At 33.5% G+C, this 12592-nt stretch overlaps 2 protein-coding genes across 3 annotated transcripts in view; one reads left to right on the top strand and one right to left on the bottom strand.

Moving 5' to 3' along the window:
* LOC123799258 (uncharacterized) overlaps positions 1–12592 on the bottom strand; it is a 490917-nt gene that overhangs the window by 260051 nt on the left and 218274 nt on the right. The gene's annotated exons all lie outside the window — the stretch shown is intronic.
* FBXL17 (F-box and leucine rich repeat protein 17) overlaps positions 1–12592 on the top strand; it is a 484579-nt gene that overhangs the window by 46182 nt on the left and 425805 nt on the right. The window lies entirely within an intron of this gene.

The raw sequence follows: 12592 nt of genomic DNA on the forward strand, positions 1-12592 counted from the left end.
TTTGGTTTCCATTTTATGCTCAAGATAAATTGAAGGATGATAAACTGAACTTAGAATTTTTATATTCTTCACATAATGTGAATATTTGTTGAGTAGTTAATATTTGTTTACTTGTTGAATAAACACAGAGAAACATTTTCCTTAACACATGAAAATTTTTAGTCAGTAGTTTCCCAAAGGAATTAACTGTCTATATTTTGAAGGTTCTAGTTATGTTCACATTTGTTTTTCCCTAATATTGTGGTCCATTAAAAAGATGTTATATACTTAAATGCTAAGGGAATCAGTTTTGTATGTAGTATTACTCAGTAAACATTTGATTTCATTGGAAATTTGAAGTAGTTTTAAATCTTAAAGTTCAGTTCAATAAAGTTCCTTCAATTTAAGGTTCTAGAAAGGGAAACTTAGAATCATTTGAGCTCTTTGCACTGAGCAATTGAATTATTGATAACTATCCTCCCATTGGAGCTTTGCTTTGTAGTTTTAGAATTTATGAAATAATGAGAAATATTTGAATTCTTACAAAGCTGTAATTTTAGGTAGTTCAGGTATTTTCACTCTGAGAACTATTATTATTAGTCCTTTAACAACAATATTTTATATGGGGTGAGTAGAAATAATAGCAGTCTGGTTAAAGGCAAATAATATTTATATACTTTTATATATTTATAAAATTATACTGCATATGTAATTATTGGCAGGAGATATCACTAAACATCCTAAATAGGACAGATTTTTTAAGTTAACAACTAACAGAGATATTTAGGAGAATGCAGCCTATCTGAAAGGTTGCCAACAGAATTTGGCCTGTACAGATATTGATCATTAACGAAATTATTGCTGATTCTCTTATTATATTGTATCTTCTCAAGAGCTTTAGAGCTTCGTTGTATAGTCTAAAAATAATCATAGCATAGCGTTTCTTTAAAAGTGTAAACTTTGCTGACTTTAAAATATCAAATTGACTGTTTTTATATATTGGCAGTATTTGAGTAAACGTATTTTTCATATTCTGTCTTGGCCTTTAGATGGCAGCATTGTCTTTGTATATTTCAGTGACATAGCTTTTCTGTCCTTGATAGAACTATAAAGATATAATGCTTGTACATAGTTTCTGCAGGTATTATGGCTTATTCTTAATTTTTGTCCTTTAGGTGGTTTTAGTGGGAAAATTTCTTTAAAAAATTTGAAATATTAGTTGCATCTAGAATGTTACAAGATAAACTTGCTATTTTACACGAAATAGAAAGCTCTTTGAACATTCTTATTTGTGGCACAGATTTAAGTAAGATAAACTATAGGGGAAGGATTCCTGTGTTTGTCAGAGGGAGAAATTTTATTCAGGTGGAAAGTGAGGACATGACTTTACATTTTGACTCAGTGAGCTATGGTGAGGTAAAGAATTGAGAGCTTACATGTAAAATCTTCCTCAGAGAATGGATTTCTGTTTTAGTCATTTTTGAGTGAGACAAGCACCATGATGTATTTTGTATTTGCTGTAAATCTGTTGTGTAGATTTGAGAAATGGATTTGAAGAATGCAACTACGTGAGCTTCTAGCATATCGTATACAACTATCTCCATTCTTCTGGTGATAGCTTTTATGTCACTTTTGTGTAGTACTGGCTACCAAGTTATTTTTAAGTCATATTTAGTTCGTGTGTACAGCTATTGATGATCTAGACATCTCTTTAAATGTATTCTCTTTGCTTCTTTACTCTTCTTGCTCCAGATTCTGCTTCTTTACTAAAATTTGGACAGAGAAGCTCTTTGGGCAGCTTCTTATTCAGTTGTGATGGGGTCAGATGGATTATCTGTCAATTATTACACAACCTGACATTTTAAAGTACTAGGATGTTATAATTTATTTCAAAAATAGCTTCTATGTGGGTCAGTATATTTTATTTAGATCTTTATGTGTTGTGTTTATTTAGTCTTTTTTTTTTTTTTTTTTTTTTGCACCTTCTACTCTATAGAGTTGGGTTGCGAACTAGTATAGGTTTCTGAATTACCAAGAAAGTAGTAATGTATTATGAATCGATTTTAGAAAGTTTTAGGGAAGTAATAAATGTTTCCTGGTTAAAACTTGATGTCCTGAAAGTTAATCGTGAACTTTTATTTTTTCAATCGCCTGATGAATTGTTACTTTATTAGTTTTATAATTACGTGACATCTCATAGAGTTCTTTGCTGCCATGACATTTTTTATGATATTGTTTTTTATTGTTTCTCATTTTATTATTTTTTTGGATGTTTACATGTGTGAATTTACCTCTTCAGGCCTTCTTATAGGCTGTAAGCATTTTGAGGGGTGATTGAGGCAAACGTCTTATTTGGTTTGAACCAAATTCAGTTCATACCTTGATCCTATTGTTTCTTACTCATGTGACTTGGGTTAGTTATCTTAATTTTTGTGCTTTCATTTCCTTCTTTGCAGAAAGGATATAATGCTATCTCAAACATGTTCTTGTGAGCGTCAGGCTAAATGAGATTTAGAGTAAAGCACCAAAAGTGTTTTATGGTCCCACAAATAGGAAGTCTTCAATAAAGGTTACTTTACTTCTTCCTTCCAGAGTTTACTTTTTGGAGTCTACAAATTTGAATTGGGCTGTCACTGCCTAATATTACCTACTGTATTCTGATTTCACCCTTAAGCTATTCACAGTTTCATTCCTCTTTGCTGCTTGGTGTGATTTGAGGTTGTTGCAGCAGCTAGGTAAATACACTGGTGGCCATGTTATCATCAGCTGGGGGGTGTAAGGTAAACATTTGCATCAGAGTTTAAATAGCAGTAGCTAATTCAGCATTATATTTAGGCTTGTGTTTCCTGACTCTTTTGCTTTTCAACTTAGAGTTATGTATTAAGAGATTTAGTCCCCCTCTTCCCATCAATTCCCCCACTGCATTTCTTCTGTCTCATTTCTCAAACACTCCTTGTGTAGTGAATGTACTTGTAACCCCAGACTTAAATAATTTACATTTTTGAGGGATTCCCTTTTCTAAATACTCATTTCAACTTCCAGATCTCCTTGGGTAGATATTTGCTTTCATTGTCCCTAACCCTCTTTTTTTTTTTTTTTTCTTTTTTACAGAAGGAGAGAAGTGGGGGAGGGTCAAAGGGAGAGGGCAGAGAGAGAGAGAATCTTTTTTTTTTTTTTTAAAGATTTTATTTATTTATTTAACAGAGATAGAGACAGCCAGCGAGAGAGGGAACACAGCAGGGGGAGTGGGAGAGGAAGAAGCAGGCTCATAGTGGAGGAGCCTGATGTGGGGCTCGATCCCATAACGCCGGGATCACGCCCTGAGCCGAAGGCAGACGCTTAACCGCTGTGCCACCCAGGCACCCTGAGAGAGAATCTTAAGCAGGCACCATGCTCCCAGTGTGAAGCCTGATGCGGGGCTTGATCTCACACCCGAGATCATGACCTGAGCTGAAATCAAGAGTTGGATGCTTAACGGACTGAGCTACCGGGGCACCGCCCTTTCCTCTCTTAATGGATTAGACATTTACTTACATCTAGAGTGGCAGTTTCTACTAAACACTGGTGAATGAATGTGGCACTCTAAAGAAGGTGACCTAAAGATACCGAACTTTATCTTATTATTAAATGCTGCATTTCAGGCTTTTGCTGTCACTTGTTGATATTTAAAAATATTTAATAATTACTTTTATTGAGTGTAATGTGCCAGGCAGTATGCAGTTTTACATAATTAATCCTCAAAACCATCATATGAGGCAGTCTATTTTTATTCTATTTTACAGATGAGGAAATTGACACCTAGAGAGGTTAAGTAACAAGTAAGTGTCAAAGTCAAGATTGTAACCCAGATCTATTAGATACCCAAACTTCTGTCCTCAAGCCCTTTCATGGAAATCATAGATGGAGCTAAACTATTTGTCTTTTAACCATGCAGTAATTTCCAAAAGACATTATCCCCCTTTAAAGCACTTACTGACAGGTGCTGTGAGACATCAAAGGAAGAAGTTAATTATTAGCATGAGCAGAAAAAAGCAGATCTTTTTGCTAGGATGATAACTGATTTCAGAGGAAGTACCACTGGAGACATATTGAAATCTTTTCCAGGAAAATTAGTAAAATTATCAAAGGAAAGCTGTTTTAAAGATGGCATTTAATATTCATCTTAATCCTATATGAATATGAACATAATTTAATAGAATCGTGTTCTTTATGCAAAATATTTTATTTTGTAAAAGCATAGTATTTTATATTTTTTGTGGAATTTGTATTCAGAAGCTAAATACCATTTCATTTTTGTCCAGATTTAAAAGAAATTTGAATGAATCAGTGAACTGGTAACTTTCTGTTCTCTTTCTTAATATTGTTTCAGATGTTCATTCAATTCATTTAATATTTGAATACCTAGCATGTGCGGCTCTACGAGAAGTGTTGAGAAATTAAGTTATACTGCTAAAGGGAGGAGATCCATGTCTAGTTATAAAAGTGCTATGGAAATGCCAATTACAAAAGTAGTTACTTATACAAGAGATAAGAGAAGAATCAGGGAATCCCGTAAATAGTAGGTGACATTTGAACTGAGTCTTGAACAGTATATGGTGCTGTGATGATTATGGTGCAGGTGAACATTTTTTGGGGTGATTGCAATTGTGGGAAATAGCACTAACAAAGACAAGGCATTGGGAAAATATGTGGAATGTTTAATATGTTGTGGGTGTTAAAGTAAGGTTAGTTTTATAGGCAGGGCAGTGGGGGAAGTGTTCACGTTTGGGTCTGTAAAGGAAGGTTGGAACCAGGATAAGACTTTTGAGTGTCATGCTAAGGAATTTGTGTGTCTCTAAGTAATGGGGATTATAGCATGGGATTTTAGCAAATGTGAAATGTGATAAAATTTTGGGGTCTTGTACTTTTTATTTTAGAAATTAAGAAAAATACAGAATACCAAAAAGAGTGATAACATCTGTATGCCCATCATCTACACATTGACAGTTGTTTAACATTTTGTTAAATTTGCTTCTTTTTGAATTAGTAAAGCAAATAAACTTTAAGTCTCTATTGTCTTGCTCCCCATCTCATTCCCACTGTTGGGAATGCTTTAAAAATTAAAAAGAAAACTTTAACATATATAATAGATACCATGAACAGTATAGTATTGTTTAGTTTGTAGTTATATATAGTTTATATCTGATGTCATATTGTTAAATATCTGTTTTTACAAGGTATTTATCAGCCTACAGTTTGCATTTTTACTTTTTTTTTTTAAGATTTTATTTATTTGAGAGAGAGAGTGAGCGAGCGCACAAGCAGGGGGAGCGGCAGACAGAGGGAGAGGGAGAAGCAGGCTCCATGTGGAGCAGGGAGCCCCATGCAGGGCTGGATCCCAGGACCTCAGGATCATGACCTGAGCCAAAGACAGACCCTTATTCGACTGAGCCACCCAGGCACCCTGCATTTTTACGTTTAAGTTGTTTTTTTTTCTCCTCAATATTTTATTTATTCTTTTGATAGAGTGCGAGAGAGCGAGCGAGCACACATGCAGGAGGAGCAGCAGGCAGAGGGAGAGGGAGAAGCAGGCAGAAGGAGAGGGGGAAGCAGGCTTCCCACTGAGCAGGGAGCCTGATGGTGGGGCTCCATCCCAGGACCCTGGTATCATGACGTGAGCTGAAGGCAGATGCATAATAGGCTGAGCCACCCAGGCGCCCTTAAGTTGTTTTTGACATCTAGCCATAATGAATATGTAATTCATCCTTTGTAACTGTTAGTGTTCTATATAGGTATATATCTCCTGTTGATCCATTCCTTACTTACTGGAGGATACTTGTATTGCTTCCAGTGTTTTACTGTTTTAGGCAGTGTTGCAGTAAAAATCCTTGGGTAAGTCTCTTGCGCTTATCTGTAAGAATTTCTCTAGGATCTATACCTAGAAATGTAATTAAGATATGTATGTTTTCAGGGGCGCCTGGGTGGCACAGCGGTTAAGCGTCTGCCTTTGGCTCAGGGCGTGATCCCGGTGTTATGGGATCGAGCCCCACATCAGGCTCCTCCGCTATGAGCCTGCTTCTCCCTCTCCCACTCCCCCTGCTTGTGTTCCCTCTCTTGCTGGCTGTCTCTCTCTCTCTCTGTTGAATAAATAAATAAATAATCTTTAAAAAAAAAAGAAAAAAAAAGATATGTATGTTTTTAGATTTTTACTACATCATGCCAAATTGCTCTTCTTGAGTAATTGAAATCATGGTTTGCAGGTTTATCTTGATAGATTGTCAACTCTTTTGAGGGCGGGAAGTATCAAGTTATCCTTTTATCCATTCCCCTTATTGTGCACATAATAGACATTCAATAAATGTTAGTTTAGTGACAAATGGATTACTACTGACTTGAACATACTTTTAAAATGTATTTTTTTAAGTATTTTGGGAATATGCTTTAAAAAGAAGATGGATTTAAGTATATAAATAAAAGCTTGAAAAGTAGCTTAAAGATTCAGAGTCAGTAGTTTTCTGACTTCTCAAATAAGTAAATTTCTTTGATCTGGATACTATTATATTAGTGATACCATTCTTTATATATCAAATTTATTGAGCCAAAGTCATTAATGTACTCAAGGAGTGTTTTGTAGGATGGTTTCTTTTAACAATATGCAGTTCTGAACAACTAGAATGTAATTTATATTCTTGTGAAAATTACATGGACTTGTATATTCTTACTGTTAATAAAATTAGTTTTGTTTTGTTGAATTGTATTTGAAAGACCCATTTTAATTAAAAGCAAAAGGTATTTGGCAGACAATTTGAAAAACAAGGTTAAAATGTTATTTGGCAGATTTTTCAATTTGAAGAATAAGTATGTTTTTACTCATTATATATTCTTTGCTAAAGCTTGCCCTATCTCTTTTTAATCTATTGGTATCTTTCTCCTGTGGGTGTCCTTTTTAAATGTTTTTTAGATTACTTTTTCTCTTTTTAAAACAATTGTAAAAATTTTATTGTTTTTTTATTTTAATTCCACTGTAGTTGACATACAATGTTATATTAGTTTCAGGTGTACAATATAGTGATTCAACAATTCTGTACAGTACTTGGTGTCATCATAAGTGTACTCCTCTGGGTATCTTTATCAGGTATTTTGGTAAGAACATAAATGAATTGTATTCCATCATTTGAAAGGCATAGAAAACTGTAGTGTGTGTGTGTGTGTGTGTGTGTGTGTGTGTGTGTGTGGCGTGTGTGGCGTGTGTACTTTTTCCTCCCCTGTGTACCAGTGTGGCATGGAGGGCAGGCAGTGAGTTGGATAATTTCCAAGAGTTTTTATTCAAAAATGCAGTAATTTTTTATCCAGCATATTTACTTGGCTAATTGTAATAGTTTAGTAAAATTAAAATTAGTTCACAAACTTAGGACTTATCAAGTGATGATAGGAGATGCTCAAATGCAAAGAGCATCTCAGGAGGAAGCTAACCTATTATTGAAAGTTCCAATACAGATATTCCAGTATTGACAATGCAGAATTTATTATGATTAAAAATAGGAGACTCCAAATGGTATTTACATAGTCTTTAAAAAAATTTTTTTTTCTGGATGAAATTCTAGATTACTAAAAATATCCAACTTGTTTTGGGTTTAAAATTTATAGTTGGTAGGTTATTTCTAGTGTTGCAATTCTTTTGCTGGTGTTACTCTCCACTTACATATTCTTTACTTTAGTTTTTTTTTTTTTAAAGATAATTTTTGTTTACTTTTTTTAGCACCACATGTTTAAAAAATCAAAGATTTGGAGGAAATCAAATTATCTCTCAGATATAAGTGTGAAAGTGCCGTCTAGGGCTTGTGCTCAAAGTGTTGGTAACAGGAGATAGCGGATTGAGATAAAGAGCCTAGTCATTAGACTTAACAAATAGACATTTTATAGCGTTGGATGGCATTGCAATCCTGGGAGTGCAGTAAGCCTGTCATTTATGAGCACATGTTCTTCAACTACCTTTCTAGACTGTCAGTCAACAAGTAAGATGTATTGTTTGGATCTAGGGAGAATTTCTGGCTTGCATTCTTATTTTTCCACAGTAATGAGGTACTAGGGTCTTAGGATATCCAAGACTTAATCCCATTTATTATTTTAGTGGTTAAGCTTAAGGGGAAAAGAATTAGTGGGTTTAGGTTTTTTTTTTTTTTTTATGTTTGTATTTTTAGATTTGCCATACTGAATATCGTTCACAAACTGTAGTTGAATTTGGCTACCAGCTGCTGGATGCTTGTTTTCTAGCATTTTTTTTTTTGTAGTTATTATCAGAAAGATAAGTTGCCATGAAAGTGCTGTTGCCACTTGGGCTTTCACCAGTGATCCTTTCTTCAGGCAAAAGGTATGCAGATTGTGCTCCTGTCTAAGTAACTTGTGTTTTGAGTACTGTTCGTATTCCTGCTGCCAGACTTTGCCTATTCGTATTATCTAGGTTGTCTTCCTTTGCTATCTTTTTTGAAGTTCTTGTTAAAAGTCTAAACATGAAGTTGTTTGCTGGGCAGTAGAAGGATGAATCGTCATGAGAGTGTTGGGGTAAATTCTTTTCCTTGGGCTGTACCTTCTGGTTTTTAGTAGTCGAGAACTCGAAAAGTCAGGTGAAGTTTGTACTATTTTGATATGTACTTACTTTTTAAACTCTCTTGTTGCATCTTATTTGTGTAGCCACATCAAATTTACATCACAGAAAAGATCAATATAGTATTTTTTTTTAATGGCTACCATACTTCACTATTTTGGGTTTCTGAAATATGATAGAAATGAATTACTTCAGGAGAGTTCTTGGGGGTAGGAAAATTATAGTGTTTATTACCAGGTTTTCATGGACTGTTTTTGATTTAAGTATAAAATCTAGATCTTTATCATTCACTTTAATACAATATAGAAATGGATATATTGAGAATGTGTAATTCAAAGACAAATAGTACTAAATCAGAGTCCTTCTAGTTGAACTACATTTGAGTGATTATTGTCTTTTATTTTTCTCTTATTGAGTATAACTTTGAAAAAATAAAGAGGAAGGCATGTATTTATGTTCATTGTTGCTTAAATGTCTATCTGAATGTCTACAGATTTGTAAAATTATTTGCATGATGTTATGTTAGCATTTCATTTTGATTCATCTGAGAACACAGTAGAATTAGCTTAAGTTTTGATTTGTAGATTTTCTGAGTGGAGAGTCAAAATGTATTTCCATGTCTTTTTACTAGGTTAATGTTAACTTTAAATATTTGAATATTATTTTGAGTAGTTTGATACTTTGTGTGTTTTAAGGTGTTGCAGGACATAATTTTGTGCACATGTACATACCCCTCTACTGTTGATATCTTAATAAGTTTTTTTCTCATTATATATAATTATAGGCAGTTGTATTATGTGATCTAGTATACATTCCATAAATTACAATTGTTTTAAGCTTACGAGTGAAGAATTTAATGCAAAACAGTGTGAAAGGTAAAGATACATATTCCACTGAATTCAGTCATGACCTAAGACTTTTCTGAAGATTGATCTTTTATATTTTACATCCACAACCCAGGAATTCTCTTGGTAAAATACTATTTTCATCCCTTCAGAAATCTCTAATGGCTAACTTCAAAGATTGCTCTAGTTACTAGTCTCTATTCTTACTGCATTCTCAACTTGTCCATTTGCTCTTCATTTTTTCTTATCATCTTGCTTTCTTCTAATATGTGTTTGGTATGTTCAAGCTCCACTAAATATTATTTCTTGTCAAACTTTAAGAATTCTACCACATTAATTACTTTCCCATTTACTGTCAGCTTTTCCTGTATTTTATAATTTTTATTAATCCATTGATAGCTTGTTGTAGGTTTCAAAGCTTCAGTTTAATTGTGTAAGCTCCTTGTAAATGGGAATGATGATATCTTTTTCTCAACATGTAGTTAGAATCTGACTATATCTGTCAGTGTTTTATCTAGAAATAGTTTTTAGGAGTTCTTAAAAATTAAATGTTTTCTACATAAAAATCACAAAGTTTTTGGAAAGGACTGTTATTGAAAACAAACCATTCTATACTCAAGTCCTTTTGATTTAGTTCTGGAAAATTACTTTTGTGACAAGGAAGAAAGCCATTAAAAATTAACACTTTTAATGAGACACATGTCAGTAACTTTTTAAAAAAAGATTTTATTTATTTTTGTTTATTTGACAGAGAGCATGAGAGAGTGTGAATGCGCAAGCAGGGGGAGAGGCAGAGGGAGAGGAAGAAGCAGACTTCCCGCTGAGTAGGGAACCTGATGTGGGGCTTGATCCTAGGACCCTGGGATCATGACCTGAGCTGAAGGCAGATGCTTAACTGACTGAGCCACCCAGGCACCCCCACATGTCAGAAACTTTAAAGATGATTGTTTATACTTCGTTATGTACATATAATGTAGCTTTTAGTACATAACATTCAGTGTTTATTAACAAGTGCATTGGTAAAATATGCTTTATTCTGTAGCACTGCCAAGTGATTCTTCATTAGTGTTCATACCAGAAGAATGTCAGTGATAGCTTGAGAAAGTAAAATCCCACAGAAGTCTAAACTCTTCAAGAATTAAGTAGTTTTCAAGAAATGATTTCTTAAAAGTGAACATTGAAACTTGTGTCTTTAAAATTTTTTTATTGCTAATTTCATTTCTTGGTTTACATCCCATTGAGGATAATTGACTTTAGTGCTTCCACCAATGCATTTTTTTCCTGCTTTCTGACAGCTCCAACAAAAAAATCTCTCCGGGACTGCTAAGAATTGTGGGTTTTTTTTTCTTCTGTAAAACTTTAATCACTTGAATCTTGAAAAGGTGCAAGTTATCAAGTTGCTTCTGTGGATGAGCTTGTTGAGAAGAGCTTGATTTTATTGTTGCAATTAGAGATAGATGAAATATAATATTTGATAAATATCTTGGTTGCTTGGTACCAAAAAAATTCACCAAGCAGATCTGGTGTTAAATTTAGTTAGAATACTGATGTTGCATGCTCAGAGAGTAATATACTCTGCAGAAATGACACTGACAAGTATTCTTTCAAAAATACTTTAGGTAAAAGTCTTAGTTCTTAATTTCATTAATTGATTCCATTGATATTGTTATCTTTTTGTTCTTTAAACTGTTCTGATGGTTTCGTAGAGTCAAAAATTGGGGAAAGAATAACCAAAAAGAAGCATAAATAGGCATCTTACTAGAATAATGTAGTTTGTATCTTCCTTTTCTTGGAGATTGAACTGGCATTTGGAAAACTTAAGGAAAAAAATTTGGCAAGTATTTGTTCAGCTAGCTGTACTTTAAGTTGTGTGTTTTCAATCTAGAAGTGATATCTTTTTCTAGTACACCTAGATGGCTTTTGGCTGTAAAGTTAGTCCAGGCATATAGGAGTCATCTCTGTTTCATATATTAAAGTGTATTTAAGCCAGTCACATTTTCTAATTTTCTTTACATTATGATATTTTTTGATTACAGTGTCAGAGTCAGGAAGTTTTCTTTCTTTTTTTTTTTTTTTAAGAAGAATATGATTGTGAGACTGCTGATCAGTGTAAGAATGGAGATATTTCATGTATAATCTTTTCCATAGTGGTAAATCATTTTCACTCTAGTGTATGCATTGCCTAGTGTCACAGGTTAATTCTTTAAATGTTTGTGCCTTTCCCTTTTCTTTCTATTAAAGCATACCTTTCTTCAGCTGTTGTAGAAACTAATTTCTTTCAGTTATATAATCAACTTGTAATCACCTTAATGCTTACCTCCCATCTTTGAGATTCTGTATTTGCACATGTCTAAGATTGATTATTTATTTTTATGCATTATAATATTAAAAGTACATTAGATTTGCTTGCATATTATTGATCATGCACTTCCTTCTTCTGACCTTACTTTTAAAAAGTTAAGAAAAGTCCTGTTTCTTAAAAAAATGATGATTACTTAACCTTGAAAGTGATCTTAAAGGCCTCCAAACCTGCTTCCTATAAATCCCTTTATTGCATGCCTAATAATGGGCTATCCATCCTTTTACATGTGTGTGGAGAGGGTTATTTATTGATGATTACTCAAGAACTCATGCAATATTTTAATGAGTTGAAAAATTACTAATAGAATAGTGCCAAAATGACATTTGACCATATTTTTCTTCTTTCTACCACTTAGAATATTAATTCCTTTTATTTTTTAAAGATTACATAAACTCAGCACATTATTTAGACATGACTAGGAAAACTTATTCTTACACCAAATTAGCACGAGAATCTGATTTAACAATTGAAATGATTGCCTCTTGTGACTATGTGCATTGTTTTAGGAGATCTTTCCATTTTTAGGTGGTATATGGCAGTATCCACTAAATAATGGTCCCCGTAAAACTTTTGTGGTTTCATTTACTATTAACATGCTCATTGATAGCTGGCCTTTACTAATCTCACACCATGGGTTTGAAACTTTTTCCTTAAAGCTTTATAGTTGAATTACAATACATTGTGTCCTTTGTTTTCTCCTGGAAAAGGATTTAAACAAACTTTCTATTGCACTTGTTGAATATGTATTTCATAGTAACCACCATGAAGTTTGCAGCATTTAAGAAGATGAAGAAGCAAAGATAAAAGATACACATTCAAGAA

This window comes from Ursus americanus, chromosome 5 (assembly GCF_024610735.1).
Source record: "Ursus americanus isolate L20-20 chromosome 5, mUrsAme1.1.p, whole genome shotgun sequence".
Classification (NCBI taxonomy): domain Eukaryota; kingdom Metazoa; phylum Chordata; class Mammalia; order Carnivora; family Ursidae; genus Ursus; species Ursus americanus.